Source organism: Castor canadensis, chromosome X (genome assembly GCF_047511655.1).
Source record: "Castor canadensis chromosome X, mCasCan1.hap1v2, whole genome shotgun sequence".
In the NCBI taxonomy this organism is placed as follows: Eukaryota; Metazoa; Chordata; class Mammalia; order Rodentia; family Castoridae; genus Castor; species Castor canadensis.
Window position 1 is genome coordinate 108,424,394 of NC_133405.1, and position 17,663 is coordinate 108,442,056.

Sequence of the window (17,663 nt, forward strand, 5' to 3'; positions counted from 1 at the left end):
AATCACCACATACCTCTTAATATTAACACTAAAAGTTAATGGACTCCACTCTCCCATCAAAAGACATCATTTGGCAAACTAAATTAAAAAGGAAGACCCAAAAATCTGTTGTTTACTAGAAATCCACCTTATTGACAAAAACAAACACTGTCTTACAGTGAAAGGGTGGAAGAAGATTTACCAAGTTAATTGCCCCCCAAAATAAGCAGAGGTAGCAATAATTATATCAGATAAAGTGAACTTCAAACCTAAATTAGTCAGAAGAGACAAAGAAGGTCACTTCATATAAATAAAAGGAGCAATACATCAAGAGGAAATAACAATTATCTACTTATTCAGGACCAATGTTGGTGCACCCAACTTCATTAAACATACACTAATGGACATAAAAACATAGATAGACCCCCAACTACAGTGGTAGTGGGAGACTTTAATACTCCTATTACCAATAGATAGGTCATCCAGACAATCAAAAAAGAAATTCTAGAACTGAATTACACCATTGATCTAATGGACCTGACAGATGTCTACAGAGTACTCCATCCTGCAACAGCACAATATACATTCTTCTAAGCAGCCCATGGAACTTTCTCCAAAATAGACCTTATCTTAGGTCACAAATCAAGTCTCAAAAATATAAGAAAATTGAAATAACCCCATGCATACTGTCTGACCACAACGCAATAAAACTAGAACTCAACAACAAAAGAAGCAGCAGAAAATACTCAAACAATTGGAGGCTGAACAACACATTGCTCAATGATCAGTGGGTCATAGAAGAAATAAGAGAGGAAATAAAAAAGTTCCTGGGATTTAATGAAAATGAAAACACAGCTTATCAGAACCTATGGGACAAAGCAAATGCAGTCCTAAGGGGAAAGTTTAGAGCCATGAATGCATATATTAAAAACACAGAAAGATCTCAAATAAGTGATCTAGTGCTATATCTCAAACTCCTAGAAAAACAAGAATAAGCTAAACCCAAAACAAGCAGAAGGAGAGAAATAATAACAATAAGGACCAAAATCAACAAAATAGAGACCAAAAAAAAAAACCATACAAAGAATCAATGAAACAAAAAGCTAGTTCTTTGTGAAAATAAACAAGATTAACAAATCTCTAGCAAATCTGACTAAAATGAGGAGGGAATAGATCCATATTTGGGGGCATGACTCAAGTGGTAGAGCACCTGCCTAGCAAGTGTGAGGCCCTGAGTTCAACCCCCAGTACTACAGATTAAGTCCCAATATTTAGCTGGGCACATAGGCAAGAAATGCAAAGACTTGTATTCACATATCCTTTATAGTTATTCATATCAGGTAGATCAAATAATTAAGTTCTGACCAATGAACTGTAAGCAGAAGTAACCTATTCCTCCCTTTTCTGTTCTCTTTAGCTGCTGGATAAAATGCAGATATGGTAGTGGTAGATCAGTTGGACCACGTAGGTGAGGACAACACCAGATAAGGGGACTAGCAAGATGAGACAGCCTAGGGGCCTTGCTCTTCTAAAGTCACCACAATATTATCCTGGGCTGCTTTTGTCCAGACTTGTACATGAGAGGGAAATAATTTATGTCCTAATATACTAGTTCAATGCTCTCAGTGTACAGGTGATAAAACAAAGACCAGAGAAATGAACTTGCCCAGATTGACTCAGCTAGACTGTGAAAGTGTTTAGAGTCTAATTTAGGCCTTCTAGTTCAATGCTCATTTCTCATTCTCTGTTGTCTCCATGAAAAGGAATTACATGCAAAAAGTCACCTTGAAATCTAAAACACTACTTTTTATTTATTATGAAAAATGTTCCTTCTCAAAGAATAGAGCTTTGAACCAAGGTAGAAGATGATTTTACTTAATGAAATATTGGATGTTAAAACCTTGAGTTTTACTGCCATGTGTAAATATCATTTTATATTTGTCCTTCTCTAGTTTATAACATTGCATGTAAGTTTTCTTGCTCACAAAACTGGAACTAATGGATGATAGACTATCCTTGTAGGATTTTTAAACATTACTAATATCTCAGTTTTCTCTAAATGGCCCAAGGGTAATAATGAGGATGAAGTTCTTTCTGTCAATTTTGGGGTTCAATTAGCTAAGTTGTTCAACTTTAACTCCAAAAGATGACATTGAAATCACAGTTAGGAAACTGAGTCAGTCAAGTGTTCCATCTCTTGTGTATTGTTGAGGTAAATGAATATATATGTATTCACTTATAAATGATAAATCTCAATTGTCTCAGAGCTGCTTTTTAAATTTAAAAGTAAAACAAATGTTTTAAAAAGTTACTCTATTTTTCTCTTGTTCCAAAGTCACATAGCTAATTACCATTAGCAAACACATAAGCCTAGGGCTTATTGTACCATTGCTATGAAAATACCAAATTTTCACTGAAGTATGACATACATAGAAAAAAGTGCATAAATCTTAAGAGTCAGAATGCTGACTTTCTTACTCTTTGGAGATAATAACTAAAAATGAGCACAAGGGTCTTCTGGGATGCTGGTTCTGCTCTATTTCGTGATCTAGGTGCTGGTTTCATTAGAATATTGACTATGAAAATTCAACATGCTGATTCAATATACTCTATACCTTTATTGAATTCTCCTTTCATTCCTTATTTCATTTAGCTGTTTGTTTTTATTTTTCTTGAGTTAATTCACTATTTGTATTCTCTTTGAATTCATTCATTCATACATGTCCTTTTTAATTTTATTGATCATTCTTCTCATTGTTCTTTTGAATTCATTGTTTGAGATTTTATCTACTTCACTTTATTTTGCCCTTTATTTGTGGAATTCTTGAGTTTTGGAGGAGATATGTTGCCTTGTTTTTTACATTATTACTTGTATTTCTACACTGGGATTTACACATCTGAGTCTAAGTCTTTGTTTGGAGGTAATAGTTTTCTGTGTCCTTTTAGCTGAAGTATTCATGTTTAGGTAGGACTGGGTAGTGGCTTGGCTGTGGTGAAATTTCACACCACTGGACTGTGGGTATATCTCAGTAGTAACACACTTTCCCACTATGCTTAAGACAATGGGTCTGACTCCCTGCTCCACTTAGGGAGAAGAAGACTAGCTACAGAAGCAATTACAGTTAATAGATACACCCATTATGAAAATACACTAATCAGTATTTAAAAACAATCACCACCAGAACTCCAGCATCTTTCAAGGAAAAGAGAAAACTAATACTTCATGTACTAAGAAGACAATAGTTCATAAAGGTAGTAATTGAAAGAAGACAGGAGGGATAATGCCAGTGAATAATATAAGATGTATGGTGAAATAAGGATAGAAGGGGAGGAGGCTAAAGTCAACAGAGGGGGGAATGAGAAGGAAAAGCAAAAGGTATAGTGAGAAAGGAGAAATTTTAAAAAAATACAGCAATCTAACAACCTGTTAAAAATAATGATGTTAAAGAAGGATTGTGGAAGGTAGAATAGAAAGAGAAGGAAAATAATAGAACTGGTCTAACTTGAGGTAGTAAGAAAATAGACATAGGAAAGGGCAATAAGAGAGGGAGGGAAAAGAGATGGTTAAAAATTGAATATTAAAAAGTGGGTTGTGGCTCCCATGTATAATCCCTGCCCTCAAGAGTTTGAAGCCAATGGACCTCAAGTCCCAGGTCAACCAGGGCCCTGTGCAGAGATATCATCTCAAAGATCAAAAGAGAAAAGAAAAGAAACTAGAATCAGGATAAATCAGAAGTAGCTACCTTCAACTGGACAAAGACATTAAAACAAAATCAGAATAGACAAGGAAGGTCACTTCATTTTGATAAAGGGAATAATTCACTAAGAGGTTATAACAATTGCGTTATAGGTGTGCACTGAATGTTAACATACCCAATTCATAAACCTAGCACTATTAGACATAAAAGTGCAGGTAGACCCAAAAACAATAACTTTGGATGACTTTAACGCCCCACTCATACGAACAGATAGTTCATCCAGACCAAAAAAACCACCACATAAACTTCAGAATTCAATGACACTATATGTCAAATGAGCTTAGCAGATATCTACAAAATAGTCCATTCAACAGATGCAAAACAGACATTGTTTTCAGCAGCCCATGGATACTTCTCCAAAATATATCATATTTTAGGACATAAAGAAAGTCTTAACAAATATAAGAAAATAGAAACAGCCTCCTGTATTTTATCAGACCACAATGGAATAAAACTAGAAATCAACAGTCAAAGAAAAAAAATCACAGAAAATAGTCAAACACATAGAGACTGAATAATACACTGTTGTATGATCTAAGCAATAAGAGAGGAAATTTTTTAAAAATCTAGAATCAAATGAAAATGAAAATACAACTTACCAGAACCTCAGGGACGCAACAAAGGCAGTGCTGAGAGGAACATTTATAGTTATAAGTACTTACATTAAGATATCATTATGCTGGAGGCATGGCTAAAGTGGCAGAGCACTGATTAGCAAGAGTGAAGCCCTGAGTTCAAACCTCAGTGCTGTCCAAAAAAAGAAATCATATCTCAAATAAAGAACCTAATTATGCACCTAGAGCTCTTAGAAAACTAAGTACAAGCCAAACACCAAATTAGTAGGCAGAAATAAATAATAGTAATAGGAGCAGAAATCAATAAGATGGAGATTAAAAATATAAAGAATTAATGAAACAAAAAGTTGGTTCTTTGAAAAGATAAGATTGGCAAACCCTTAGCTACTAACCAAAAGGAGAGAAGACCCAAATTAATAAAATTAGAGATGAAAAAAAGACTATCACAACAGATACCAGTGATATTCATAGAATCATTAGTGAATACTTTGAAAACTTATATTCTAGCCAAGCTCGAAATGCCACATGGAGCTAAAATGATGGTGATGGTGATAATTATGATGATGATAGGACATGAATGTACATGGCAGACTATTGGGGGGATCAATGGGAGGGAGGATGAATGGAAAGGATGCTGAGGGGTAGAGAGGATTGAAGTATGCTACTTATGTACATAAGAAGGAAGCACCACTGTTTGAAAAAGGAGGAGGGGAAGAGAGGAATGGAAATATAATGGAAGGGGTAAACTTGCTCCAGGTACACATGTACAGAATTAGAAGAATAAAATTGCCTTCTTAAAAAAAGAGCTTGAAAGAGAGTTTGCACTTATGTTACTAAGACGCATAGGATTCTATACTCCTATACTAGCCTGCACTTGCCTTTAAGAATATGTGCAAATTTTAGTTAATTGTTTACTTCTGCATTTGTGATGGCCACGTTTTGATACTATGTCCTACAAAGGTGACAGTTTATGTGCCCAGTTTCTTCTTGGAGAAGCATGTCATTCTTTGTATATGTGACCTTAGCTCTCTGATGGGCCCAACAGAACTTATGATTTTGTTGATTATGCAGCTTTTTCTTGTTGTTGGGATTAGGCATGATACTCCATTTGCTTTCTTTATAAGTGGATGCAGAACTATGTTGTAGCATTTTAAAAGTCAGAGATGTTGAAGGAAAATTTAATAGAACTTAATAGAAAAAAGAAGTTCTATTCTAATTAGCTGGAAAATCTGGACTAAATTTCCTATGACTTGCCTAAATTGACTCAAGAGGATAGCAAACATTTAAATAGATCTGTAACAAGCAATGGGATTGAAGCAGTAGTAAAGAGTATCACAACAAATAAGAGCCCAAGACCGATGGATTCACTGCCAAGTTCTGCCAGACTTTTAAAGAAGATCTACCACTGATGCTCCTCAAACTATTCCATAAAACAGAAAAGGAAAGATTTCTACCAAAATCATTCTATGAAGCCAGCATTATCTGATAACTAAATCTGACAAGGACATAACAAAAAATCATAATGAAACCCACTAAATACTGTTAAATCAGGGAGGATGAAAGGGGGTTAAGAAAGTGCAATGGAGAGGCAAATTTGATCAAAGTACATTATATACATGTATGGCAATATCACAATAAAACTCGTTTGTACAATTAATTTATGCTAATAAAAATTTAATTAAAAAACTAAGCAGAAGAATAATTTGATAACTTCATTTCACAAACTTAACTATGGTTATAATAAAAAGAAAAATGCAAAATTTTGCTTTCATATTGGTGATTCTCAATTATTTCTAACCCTTTATCAGAGTTCATGCCCCTTGACACATTTAACACATCACTTTATTATATTTTGCCCTCTCTTTTGGTGAAGATTAACAAGGTAAAATGTGTCAAAAGCTCTAGCACTCCTGGGTGAGGAGGAAGTACTTGGAGACATCTATGTGTCCATAATCTCTCTTGACTAAAAGTGGCCTGCATAGCCTGGTTGAACTTGGTAATGTCTTTTATAGACCCTCTCTCAACAGAGTAAAATGGTGAGATTCCTGTAAGACTTGATACTGTCACACAGTATCTCAGGAAGTGTAATCATATACTCATTTGTAATAAGCCAATATCACTGCATAGGTAATGAATGTGTGTGATGTGTACAAACATCTCAGTCATCATTAAAGACTGCTAACAGTGTCTAAATATAGTTTAATTTTTAAATTCATTTAAAATTAGAGGCAGGGGCCTGAAATAATTGTTTAGTGGTATGTTATTTTGTGTGTGTGTGTGTGTGCATGTGTGTATTTAAACATTGTTGAAGAGGGTCATAGATGTGTTCTTTATAAGAAATAACTTTATGTGAATAATCCGGAAGGTAAAGGAAGAAATTTACCTCTTAATCAGATGTCTAAATCCTTGGAAGATTTACACTTTATCTCTTGGCTTCACATGTCAGTTTAGGAGTAAGAAAACAGGCTCAAGAATTGCAGGCATTTCCAATTGTACTATATTGTGAATGCTGGTTTGCTGAAGAGCAGGATGGTTAAGCTCTCACCCATTTACTAAATCAGATTAAAGTTTTCTTGGTTTGAATTAAGAACCCAATACTACACAGAATTTCTTTGCAAGTATTAACAACAAAATTTACAAATTAGTTCCTTACAAGGTAAAAGTCTAAGTGTAAAGGGACAACCTAAAAAAGTTTCATGGCAAAATCTGGAATAGTCCCAATATAGGCAATGCATTGAGATTCTGAGAAGATAAGTCTTTGTGGAGAGAGAGTTCTATGTGGTTTACCCAGCAGGGCAGTGGAAACAATAAAGTGGTGATAATGGTATCTATCTGGTGTTCTACTGAGAAACAACTTTTCATTGTTTTCAACTTAGGGATTGTGGCACCAATAAAGAGAAAAAATATTTTAGTTAACATTATAGCTAGTTCTAGAAGGAACACCTGTAGTCCTCTGTCCATAAAATGGCAGGAAGCTCATGATAATATGACCTCCTGGCTTATAGAAGATCCATGTGCTGCCCTCATGTATTGAAAGAAGAGAATCAAACTTCAGAGTGAGAAAGTGCAAATCTGACCTGGCAGAAATGAGACTAATAAGCAAAAGTTCTAGAAATCTCCCATGTTCACATAATGAATTCATTATCAAATTAGGGAAATGTTTTACTCTCTGAAAATGGAACTTTTTTTACAGATAGCTTCTTAGTAATGAGTTCTAAACTATGAATTATACATCAAAATATTCCCACTTAATTCTGCTTATGTTTCTGGTAACAGTTGGTTTTCTTAGCTTAATTTAAAATATAAACAGCAAAACTCTAAAATTGAAACTCATTCAAAATTCTGAAAATTAATTATGTAGGCAGGTATGCTAGAATTTAAAATTAATTTTGATGATCAAAATTTAAAGGTCGCCTGATCACTTATTTGTTGCCATTCTTCTGATACAATTTTTTCTCAGTAAAATAAGCCAACAGTGTTACATACCAAAATTAGGTGACTTGAATGGTTCCATAAAGAACATATTTTAGACCTGGTTGTTGTGTTCATGCCTTTAATCTCAGCACACATGAGGCTGAGGCAGGAGGATTGTGAGTTCCAGGCCAGCTTGGGTTACATAGGGAGTTCCAGGCCTGCCTGGACTATGTAGTGAGACCCTGTTTTAAAACAACAACAATAACAAAAGGAACAAGCTAGGTGCTGGTGGCTCTCAACTGTAATCCTAGCTACTTGGGAGGCTGAGATGATTATGGCTCAAGGCCAGCACAGGGACAAAAGTTTGCAAGACCTCATCCCAATGGTTCAAAGCTGGACATGGTGGAGCTTGCTTGTCATCCCAGTAATAGGCAGGAAGCACAGACAGAAGGATCATGGTCCTGGCCAGCCTGGGCAAAAAGTGAGACCCTATCTCCAAAATAACCAGAGCAAAAAGGGCTGGAGGTGTGATAAGTGGTAGAGCACCTGCCTTCGAAATACAAAGCAGTAGAGTTACAATCTCTGAACTCCATTGTGTGAATTAAAGGTATTACTGGTAGTCAGTCTCCAAGATGGTCCCCAAAGATCTTCATCTTGTGGTATGCCTGTCCTGAACATTGCCTGGCCCTGTGTGACCAAGGAATGGAGTGAAGGTAACAGTGTAGAACTTAAAACCTGAAACCAGGTTGTAAGAAGCTTTGAAGCTTTCACTCAGGCCTCTTGAAATACTCACTTTTGGAAAATCCCCTCTCATTACTCAGTTGCCATGCTGTGAGAAGCTCAAGTCACATGGAGGCCTTCTAGATGCTCTAGTCAACAAACCCAGTTACACTCCCTGTCCACAGCCAAACGTTAACTGTCAGCTTTGTCAGTGCTTTCTCTTGGAAGTTCTTCTCAACAGAGCATTTTGAAAACTCCATTTTTAGCCAGCATTTGACTTCAACTATGCTAGAGCCTCCAAATATCTAGTCAAGCTGAGCCAGCCTGCAGAACTACAAAGGACTATAATAAATTATTGTTTTGAATCACTAAGTTTGTTTTGGGATGGTTTATTGTGGAGCAATGGATAACTGAAATACAGATAAAACTAAGAAAGTGCTCAGAATTCTCCTCCACTCACACTTGCCACTTATAAATTCTCATATGCACTACTCAGTTGAAGGAATTATTTACACCCCATTTCTAACCTATCTCACTCAGACATTCAAATTAAATATTTAATTCTTTTTCTCTCTTCTAACTTCTTTAATCCTCTACTTCTCTAAAGTAATGAGAATGCCAACAACTTCAGATGGCATTTATGTTTAGTTGCTAATGCTGCATTTACACTCATGTAATCTTCACAAACCATTATGAGGTCTGTTCTGTTACTATACCCATTTGTGGATGAAGAGGCTGAGGCAAAAAGTAGTTTAAAATTTTGGTTTACATCTTTAAACTATTAACTAGTGGAATCTGAATCAAAACCCCAGCAATCCACCTTGAGTTTACACCTTTAACCAACAATATATCAATCTGTGTTGCTAGTATTCATACTTTTAAGTATAACTTGTATAATTCTTTAATCATTAGATAGTAAGCTCCCAGAGGGGAGGATATTTATATTACTCATCATGGATTCCTCAACAGTTACTTTAGTAGTAGTAGTCTTCTTCTCAATATGTTATACACTAAATAAATTAGCAATAGCACTTGAGTGCATTTTGGCTGGGAAAATTTGTGAAGACAAAAATTCAAAATGTAGATGCATCACCAGCATTGCCACCCCTTGGGCTGTGCCAGGCCCCGGCTCTGCACCGGATCCATGCTCTGCTGGGACCACTACCCCTCAGGTTGCACCAGACCCCAGACTTGCACCAGATCCCTGTCCCTTGGGTCCCCCGCCCCTCAGGCCCTGCGGGGCCCCAGCTCTACAAGCTTGCCAGATAACCATTCCACCAGGCTCCAGCTCAAGCTGCCACTAGTTGGCTCCAAACCTAAGAGACACACACAGATAGGACTAGATGCCAAAGGAGTAACATCACAACAACTAAGCTGCAATTGTACTCTTCCAGAACTGGTGATTTTTTTTCCCCTTCTTTAAGGGTTTAGCTATCTGGTTTGCTGTTTGATCACCCACCATCTCTCCCATTCTTTTTTTTTTTGCCTCTCTTCTCTCTTCCTTTTATTTTTCCTTCTCTTTCTCTTTTTTATCCTTCTCTCTAGGTTTGGTTAGTATTAATATTGTAACATAGCTAATACTAAATTACACATAGTCCAGGGACAGAAATGGTACCTAGTGGAAATATGAGAAGAAGAAAAAGGGATGGAAACAATTCCCTCCCCCAAAATAAAGTAGTACAGGATTTAGAGCAAAATGAAGAAAACGGACACCCAGACACAGACTCCAACAAAACAAAGATAAACTATACCAAGGAAGCCAACAAAGCCCACAAGAACAACCTGAAAGAAGAAATCCTACAAGTAATTAATGAGAATTTCATAGAGATGTTACTAGACATGGTCAACAAAAACGTACAGGAAGCACTCAAGAAATTCCAAGATAACAAAAATAAAGAATATGAGAAAACACAGAAACAAATAAATGAAATCATAGGAGCTCTAAATAAACACCAAACTGAAACAGAGATCACCATAAACAGAGAGATAAACAAATTAAGGGCAAAAATTTACAATATCAAAGAGGAAGTAACCCACAATACAGAAAACCTCAGAAAAAAGAATGAAACAGAAATACAAAACAAAATGGAAGGCCATTCCAGCAGAATAGAACAAATAGAAGACAGAATCTCAGAACTTGAAGATGAAATGGCAATTAAAGGAAAAACTGAAAAACTATTAGTTAAACTCAAGACCTGTGAAAAGAAAATGCAAGAACTCACTGACTCCATCAAAAGACCAAACCTGAGAATCATGGGCATTGAAGAAGGAGAAGAGGTGCAAGCAAAAGGAATGTGTAATATATTCAACAAAATAATAACAGAAAATTTCCCAAATCTAGAGAAAACTATGCCTATTCAGGTACAGGAAGCCTCCAGAACACCGACCAGACCTGACCAAAACAGAACTACCTCATGACATATTGTCATTAAAACAACAAGTACAGAGACTAGAGAAAGAATATTGAAGGCTGTAAGATAGAAAAAACAAATAACATACAAAGGTAAACCCATCAAAATCATAGCAGACTTCTCAACAGAAACATTAAAAGCAAGAAGAGCATGGGGTGAGATCTTCCGGGCACTGAATGAAAACAACTTCAACCCTAGGATACTCTACCCAGCAAAACTATCATTCAAAATAGATGGAGCAACAAAAGTCTTCCACGATGAGCAGAAACTAAAACAATATATGACCACAAAGTCACCACTACAAAAGATTCTTCAAGGAATTCTGCACACTGGAAATGAAAGGAAACAAAACCATGATAGGGCAGGCAATTCCAAACCACAGAAGAAAAGGCAAGAAAGTAGAGAGTAATAGTGATTCAGCTGCACACAATCAAACCCTTAAACAAGAAAAACAACTAAATGACAGGGATCACCACGTACTTATCAATACTAACACTGAATGTCAATAGACTAAATTCCCCCATCAAAAGACACTGATTGGCAAACTGCATTAAAAAGGAAGATCCAACAAGCTGCTGCCTACAGGAGACCCACCTCATTGACTGAAATAAGCACTGGCTGAGAGTGAAAGGCTTCAAGAAGATTTACCAAGCCAATGGTTCCCCAAAACAGGCAGGAGTAGCAATAATTATCTCAGACAAAGTAGACTTCAAACTTACATTGATCAAACAAGATAAAGAAGGACATTCCATACTAATAAAAGGGGAAATAGACCAAAAGGAAATAACAATCATCAACCTATATGCATCCAAAATCAATGCACCCAATTTCATCAAACATACTTTGAAGGACCTAAAAACATATATAAACTCCAACACAGTGGTAGTGGGAAACCTTAATACCCCCCTATCACCAATAGATAGGTCATCCAAACAAAAAATCAATAAAGAAATTCTAGAGCTAAATCACACCATAGATCAAATGGACCTAGCTGATGTCTACAGAATATTCCATCCAACTTCTGTACAATATGCATTCTTCTCAGCAGCCCATGGAACCTTCTCCAAAACTGATCAAATCAAGCCTCAGCAAATATAAGAAAATAGAAATAATACCATGACAAAAAGGGGGGGCCTTTGGACTTGGATCACATGACAAGGAGAGAGCACATACTGGAGATATGGGAATAGGTAGAAAACCTAATACATGAAAGCATTTGATGTCCCCACTCCAGAGGAGCTAATGCAGAAACCTTAAAGCGACAGAGGTTAACAGAGGTTAACATGAGAAGTGGATCAGGAACCAGTGTAAAGATCAGTTAGAGATGAATCAACCTGGGTTGTAACACATTTGTACATGAAAGCAATGCTAGGAATATTTCTGTATAGCTATCCTTCACTCAAAAAGCAAAAATGCTTTGTCTTCCTTATTATGCTTATGTCTTTTCTTCAACAAAATTAGTGATAAGGGCAAAATAGGACTTGCCTGGGACTGAGAGGGTGAGGGAAGGAGAGGGTGGGGGAGGGGGCAGGGGGGAGAAATGACCCAAACAATGTATGCACATGTGAATAAATGAACAATTTTTAAAAAAGAAAGAACTTACAATGGCTGGAGTGAAACTTTCCACTTTCCTCAGTATAAGTACCAGGAAATGCCATCATGAAAAGGAAGGAATCCATTTACATTGCAGAGAATAAAAGGATATACTTTTCAAAAAAAATTCAAAATGCAGAATATTTCAAAATAGTCATAGGTTAAGCTTCTTTTGTCTTTGCCATGAATCTTAGCTTCTGATTTATAGAACATTCTTTGCATCTTTAATACTTATTTTTTTCCTTATTTGAGAGTTTTTTTCTCCTAGAAGTATGGCATAAACATGAAAATGAATGAATTCAATTGAATCTAGGGCCAAGAAAGCAAAACCTTCAAAATTTAAAAAAGATCATTGTTGTTTGAGGTGTGACTCAAGAGGTACAGTGCTTGCCTAGAAAGCAAAAGGCTTTGAGTTCTAATCCCAGTACCATACACACACAAAAAAAGATAGAAAGGGCCATTGTTTCCTGTCTTTCACTGCTTTGGTTTAAGAGGACCACATTACCCACCAGCAGATGTCATTGTAGTACAGGACTTAAAATAAGGCCTAGGGAGGAGCTGAACGTCTAAGACTGCTGCTGGGTGTATAATTTGGTGTATCCACTTTGGAATACAGCTTGGTAGTGTCTACTACAGCTGAACAGGTCTGAAGATAATGTTTTTAATCTTGATCTGGGTATTGGTCCCAGAATCAGTATACTTATTCAGTATATGAAAATTCAGTGAGCTTTTGCTTTTGTGACTTTTTTCTGTATTTATGCCATACTTCAATAAGAAGCCAGAATATATGAAGCAACTGTCTTCATCTTTGGGGAATGTTATAACAAAATATCATAAACTTGACAACTTACAAGAAATAGAAATTTAATTGTCACATTTATGGAGGCTGAGAAGTTCAAGATCAAGCAAATTTGGTGTCTGATGAGGTCTTGCTTTCTCATAGACAGTGCCTTCTCACTTTACCCTCACATGGTAGATGGGAGAAGGGGGTCTCTCTAGGATCTCTTTTATAAAGGCACTAATCCCACTCATGAGGGCTCTACCTCCATGACTTAATCACTTCCCAAAGACCTCAACTCCTAAAACTGTCACCTTGAGGGTAAGGATTCTAGCACATGAATTTGGGGCAGACATGAATATTCAGACCATAGCAACAACTAAAAAATATCTTGGGTGGATGCCCCCAAAACACATTGAAAAACTTACTCTGCATGGATTATCAAACAGAGGCTCCAGTCAGCCTTCCACTGATCTTCTCTAAATTGTGATGACTTTTGTCATCAGAAAATTCACCCTTTGCTCAAATCAAACCACACTCATTGATCTAGCACTTTTCTGTGAGAACATTTCAAACACTAAAGAATGTGAGGAATACATGAATTAAAGGAACTTTCAGCCATATCTCAAGGACTGCACACTTTTGGATCTTTGGCAAGACAGAATGCTTAAGAACAAAACACCATTAGCCCTTCCTCTTGAGAATTTCTCTTAGTTTTTCTTCGGTTGCTTGGTTCCATCCAAGATAGTAAATGGACATTAAAAGTATTTTCATGTATACTGCCATTCTTACATTACCCTTCCTTTCCAAACTCCAGGGAAATTGTTTTTCTTTTTTACTAGCATATATTAATTGTCTAGAGGGGTTTTGTTAGAAAAGAGGACGCAGAGAAGAGAGGGAGACCGAGACCTCTACAGGCCAGACCACGCTTTATTTTTGCAGTGGTGAGGGGCATCCTGCACTCTCAACAGGCTGAGATGCAAGTTGCGCTGGGGGCTAAGGGTGAGGAGCTTTTATGGGTTGGGCAGCCAGGAAGTGATAAAGGGAAGTGTCCTGGTGATTTCAGACAGCTGCTCCTTGCAAGCAGTCAGGAAGCGATAAGGGAAATGTCCTTGTGGTCTGCAGCTGCGCCTTTTGTTAGGTCAGTGGTTGCTTAGGCAGCGTGGGGGTCTCCACTTGGACTTCTGGGACCCTGGAGAGTTAACCCTTTAGGTTTCATTGCATTTTTTGATACATGCATATAATGTATTTCATCAAATTCAACCCCTCCATTAGTTTTTTACCCTCCCCTTTTAAAAAACAATTTTAACGGGTTTCATTATTCTATTTTCATACATGCATATGAAATACTTTGATCATATTAATCTTCTGTCACCCTCTCCTTACATCCTCTCTTCTGAAAATATTATTTTTTTACCTCAGAATAATTTTTTCCCGACTGACTTACATTTATAATCAGTGGCAGTTGCTGAGTAAATAAACAGACAAGATGAACCAAATAGGTGCATAATCATTAGAGACTCTCTATTAGAAACTCTCTCTGTTCAGTGATGCTAGTCACATATCACCACTGAAAACTGAAAGCAAAAATATTCCTCTAGAGTGGCTATCTGTCTTTTGTGGACACTGTATTTTCTGAACACCTTTCCTATATGTTGGTAATTTCCCACTTCTTCTGGACAGAAACTAGAATTCACCCTCTCACATCCCTTGCAGCTAGACTGTCCTGTGAATGGGTTCTGTCAATCAGATGCAGCCAAGCACAGCTGCCTTGGGAAAGGACACCATCAGAATCTATTCCTGACTCAAGTGACCTTGCTAAAGCATTCCTGGCCTGAGTGGTCTTGTTTAACAGGAAACATAAAGGTGCAGTGGCAATGGTCTCAGGGAGAGATTTGCTTAACAGTTAATAAGTTGCTGGCTTCATAGCATCCAACCTAATTTTCTGGTCATTCTGAGGAATCTATAACCCATCTCATCTCTTTAATAAATTATTTTTCCTAAACAATCTAAAGAGGGTTTGTAACTGAGGAACCTGACCAAGAAAATCGTGCAGTATAACCTCTATCCCTACCTAAAGTGACAGTTATATAAACCAGATAAATATTATACAGCCAATTAATATTTTAAGGGAGAAAGAGAAATCCTTTTGTTTCTTCCCTCTAGTCCCCCATTAGAGTCTCATTTTTCCAGTCATCTCAATTACATGATTAATTGATACATGAAACTGGCACTAATTTGAGAACCTCCAGACACTCCATGTATAAGAACTAGTGAGCAAACTGGCCACACAGGTAGACTATGAAAAAATATTTCACAGTAATTTGGCTAAAGTAACTACTATGTGCGATCTGCATGGTTGTGGGTCCCTAAACAAAGCACCTTACTTTATAGAAAGTAGAAACTGGACCAAGAGAAATCCAGAGCATGCAAAAAATAGTTATGGAAAAACACACATTTGGAAGATTTTTCTGGAAATTAGGCCTAAGCTTTATATTTTCTCTGAAATTTCAACAACTTTATAATGTACTGTATACATTTGTTTTAATTTCGTTTTTACTAGCATAAATCAACACTATACTCACTTTAATGGTATTCACTACACTATATACTTTCTTGTTATGAAATAACTGCTTTATTTTTTGGCAGTTCTGGGGTTTGAATTCAGGCCTTCATGCTTGCTAGGCAGGTGCACTACCACTTGAGCCATGCATCCAGCCTTTTTTGTTCTGGTTATTTTGAAGATAGGGTCTCACTTTTTGCCCAGGCTGGCCTGGATGTGAGCCTCCTATTTTATACTTCCCGCCATTGCTAGAATGACAGGTGTACCACCATGCCCAGCTTTTTTCTGTTGAAATGGGGTTTTGAGAACTTTTCTGCACATACTGGTCTCAAACCATGATCCTCCTGGTCTCAGCCTTCTGAGTAGCTTGGGGTGACAGATGAGTAACTGGCACCCAGCTTGTTAAGCTTCTTTTTGACTCTTGGTTTGCTATCTAAGGTCTTGCCTTCCCAAACAGAGTATTTAGCAAACAGAAATATTTGCTAACTGAAGGTGTCCTTCAACACCTTCATAAATTTGGGTTCTACTGTATTTAGAGCCTGATTTTTCAGGTTTATCTTTCCTCCACAGTATTTAATATGAATGATGTCTTTAATGCTAATTTTCTTTGGAGGCATTATCTACTCATATGTAAGCTTGGTCTTCTAGTTTCTGGTGAATTCTTTAATCCAGCCATCTCTTATATTTGATTGTATATAATTGGACTCGAGTAACCAAGAGGCTTGCCTATTTCTTTCTTGATATGCTGACATTACCACATGTTAGCATATCAAGAACAAATTCTCCCCCATCACATTTCCTACCTCTAGTTGTGGTAATCCCTAACTTCCTGGGGCAAATTGTAAAAGTAGTCACGTTCTTCCACTCTTTGCACCCACATCTTTACAATGTGACATTGTGAGACTTCTCATTAGCACTGGTGTCTATTTCTTCCCGGCTAAGTGACTTGTTTGGCCACTGGGAAACTAGCAAGTATAGAAAAAGCAGAGGCATGAAAAGTGCTTGTGCATTGGGCATGCCCTTTTGTTCCACTTGGAATCCTGTTGCCATATGAGCGGTCCTGGGAATGTCTTTTGAGGGGTAAGATGTCACATGGACAAGTGAGGTACCTCAGCAAGCTGACAGACAGCCAGTTCCCAGCTGCCAGTTCCCAGCTGTCCCATTCTGCAACTGACTGTAGAACCATAAGGGGGTCCCCAGCAACACCAGGTGAGCCTGGTTCAAGCTAAAAATTCTGCCTAGCTAAGCCTACCCTAAAACCTTGACTACCAGAATCACAAGTTAACAATAGCCTACTGCAGGGCGCCGGTGGCTCATGCCTGTAATCTTAACTACTCAGGAGGAAGAAATCAGGAGAATCACAGTTCGAAGCCAGCCAGGGGAAATAGTTTGCAAGACCTTATCTGGAAAAACCCTTCACAAAACTAGGGCTAGTGGAGTGGCTCAAAGGGAAGGCCTTCAGTTCAAGTCCCAGTACCTCAAAAAACAAGCAAACAATAGTCTACTAAGATTTGAGGTGGTTTGTTGCACAGCAAAAACTGATACCCCCTCCTTTCCTAGCCTCAGTTTAAACATCAACTCCTTCAAGAGGTATTCCCTAACTACCAGATATAAAAAATAAGTGTCCCAGAGTACTGTGCTTATTTTATTACCTTGTTATTTTGTCAGTATTTGTCTCTCAATCTAGACTACAAGTTCAGTGAGCAAAAGGACCACATCTGACATGTTCACTGTGCACATAGTAGGTATGCAATAAATCTTTGTCCAGTGAAAACATTTGCTTCATCACACTTTAAGTTCACCTCTAGTGATGATGTCTAGCATGCACCGTGAGGGCTGGATGGAGAAAACCCTTCAGGCACTGTCACAGAT